This window comes from Octopus bimaculoides, chromosome 3 (genome assembly GCF_046866305.1).
Source record: "Octopus bimaculoides isolate indiv1 chromosome 3, ASM4686630v1, whole genome shotgun sequence".
In the NCBI taxonomy this organism is placed as follows: Eukaryota; Metazoa; Mollusca; class Cephalopoda; order Octopoda; family Octopodidae; genus Octopus; species Octopus bimaculoides.
In genome coordinates this window covers 38,674,582-38,677,994 of record NC_142930.1, presented here as the reverse complement: position 1 = coordinate 38,677,994, position 3,413 = coordinate 38,674,582, and positions in this window count along the sequence as shown.

Sequence of the window (3,413 nt, the reverse complement as noted above, 5' to 3'; positions counted from 1 at the left end):
TTGTTTTATAGCGTGAAAATCATTATAAGAAAATGGAAGTAAAGAAAGTAATATTCTTTCGAAAATATTTGGATTTCATAATTCTTGAAAGTTTATATATTCGTACAAATATATGATAGATTTACACTTTTCCGAAATTACTGAAATTTGCTAAAGTAACGTTAAAATATGATAGATTCTACTTGAAGTTATTTGTGTATGTCCACACATAAGCGTCTCATTTTAATTGATAAAAAGCAAGTAAATAAATATATCGTAGTCGGAATTCTCACGACAAATTATTCGAGGAATGAATTCATACAAATTCAATGTTGTCTAGCAAAGCAATAACATTGTTAAAATAAGCAAATATCATTCAATAGTGTGTTTTTCCTCTATGTAAACATGAAACAATAGAAATGTAAGAATGTGTTATGTAGAGTTTATAATCGGATGCTATAACTTGGTTCAAATTCACTTCGTTTACACAGTTAATGATGCTTTAAATAGCCCGACAGCTTGGTACATCGATATTTTTCTCTTCATATGCTATGCGGCTAGTGGAAACATTATATAGGATTCGTGGTTTTATGAATGTATTTTATTATTCCGAGTTTAGCCACAGACAAATTAAGTCAACCGTCTTTAGTCAAGTTCAGGCATGTCCGTTCTATCGTATTTTTCACAAGAATCCTGCTCTGCATCTATGTTCATATAATGATTATTTCATCTTAAAATAACCTTAGATATATCGCTACTATTTCTGGCCTGTAAATTAATTAAATATAATATCTGCCAGGGGCATAAGCTATAACATAAGTTAGCCCTAGCTAAACTACGATTGGGCAGACATACAACCATAATATATTTCTAAGTTACATACTAAGCTCTCTAATGAAACACAGTAAGGAGTGATGCGTGATAGATATCACTGCTAAATCTTACGACGTATGTAATTTCTTCCTCGTTAGAGGAATTACAAAAGTAGACAATTCGGATTCTGTTTCCTGTGTAAACGTATTGTTTCAAATCATATTTGGCCACGCACACCGCTTCGAAAATAAATGGTGAAGTGTATATTACAAAGACAAAAAAACTTTAGAGCTGTGTGCGTGGACTTCATACAGAATTTGTATTACAATTTCTCATCCCCTATGATATGCATTTATCAGTTTCAATTCCTGGTACAAAGCCAGGCGTTTGTGGATGGGTATAAGTCGATTACATTAACCCCGGTGCTCAAGTTTTTCAATCCCGAAAGGATGAAACGTGAAATCGATCTCAGTGGATTTGAGCTGAAAATGTTTCGAGGGACGAAATACCCCTAAACATTTTACCCGGCGTGCTAACAATTTTATTAATCGCCTTATATTATTCCCATATCATAAGCAGGAACTTAATTCATGCAAGATGAATATGAGATGAGGTATGTCAGTGTAAGTTATGAATGATGCCTGTCATGAAACATTTCTAAATTCTAAAAATGTCTAAATCATTTTTACGAGAATAACATTAAAGCAATAACATCCGTTATTAATTTCAACAAGCGATTTATCTTTATTTGTCTGCAAAGATAAATAAATAAATTAATTAATAAACATTCTTCTATAAGTAGGAAGTTCAGTATATCCAATGGAAATGTGCATAGCTTTCGTTAGAAAAACAACTTTTATTATAGTATGCCATCTAAGCTAATCGGATGTATACATTTTCCAGTTTAAGCATACAAGGTAAGTGGCGTAAAAATTGCTGATATATACTTAAAGTCAGTTTCTGGCCTTTACAAATGTTAAATGTATAACTTAATATTGTAAATTAATAACTATTCCAGCAGTGGGACAACATTCTAAAAAACAAAAGGATATGAACACTGGTATAGTCACACTCAAGTATTTCCATGATTGTGAAATTTCGACAAAGAAATATAAATACTCTATTTAAGATGGCTAAAATCCATACATTTCTACATTTCTCAAACCATCATCTATAGAAATTACTTTAGTTTTCTAATATAAATGTAGCATTAATGTATACGGCAGCAGTTAATTTATTGTTAAAGCATAGTTCAAAATATTTCAGTTAAAATCAAGCATAAAACGGTGCGATTTATATACGAGTAAATGCAATGAATTATATCATGACTCAGTAATATTTGTAAACTTAACGTTTATTCTGCTATTTCTTGAAATTATTGCTAGATACATTATGATATATATATCGATCTATTAATGCATTTTTATTGATTGATCTTCTTATTGAACTTGACTGATAAACTTTCCCCAGAGTAGTTTACTTGATTTTATTATCCTGTTCTTGTCAGTTTTCTATCGCCTTTTTTATATTTGGAAAATCATTTGTAACATAGTAAAACGTGAAGACACACAGTCGTTCAGAGTGAATAGTTGTTTAACACGTATTAATGGATAATCTCCAAGCTCCCTTAACTGATGCAGACAGTCGTTAGGGTGCCACAGTAGATGCTTTCATAGTCCGCCGTTGTCACCTATCTCTGTTCTCTATCATGCGTAGAAGGTTTGCTATGCTGTGATCTGTCCAGTCCTTCATTTTGTCAAACATAGCCTTTCTCTGTATGCCTCCCTTTTGCCCTTCGTTAACTGTCTCCTGAAGAACGCTGCTGGTACACTTTATTGTCTTCACTAATTCACGGTTTCAAAAGAGGTTAATATTGTCAGCAAAGCGCAGGCTGGAAGCGGTATGTCTTTCAATAAAAATAGAGGGGTGGAGTTCCTCAAGTGTCTCCTGCTTGATGTTCTGCAGGAAGTTGTTGAAAAGTACGGGTGAGAGGATCTTTTTCGAACAACCACTATTGTCTGGAAAATTTCCCTGATGTTGTTATCAAGAGAGATGCACTGCTTGAATGTTCATACAGTGTTTGGATTAATTCGATGGGGTTGTTGCAAAACACATCATGCCGAACAAGGTTAAATACCTCTTTGAAATCAATGTTATTGCAGTCAGACTTATGTTGCTGATGTTTCTTGGTGAGCAATCTAATGTCAAATAACTGCTCGACATTACAGCTTTTGGACCTAAATCCAATCTGCAGAAATTCCTTCTGCCTTCCACTTAAGATTGTTGTAGCGGAACTCATAGCAATACTTTTTTGTGGGGTAGCTAAATAAGATGACTAATTATATAATTATAAATTCCATAATTCTGACGGACAGTTACGTTGTCTTTCTTTGGGGTGTTTATTATGAATGATTGGCTTCCAATCCTTTTTCCACTGCTTCATTTTCCATATCCTCTGATAGGTAGCTATCCTCTGCTAGGATTTTCTATCTCTGAGCGTGAGACTCTCGACTTAATTCACGAGAATTGGAGTACATGCAAATTATCTGTTATAGTTATTGTTGTTGGAATTGTTTGGGATATTGCTGTCATGTTTGAGTTTGGGATTAGAAAGGTCTTTG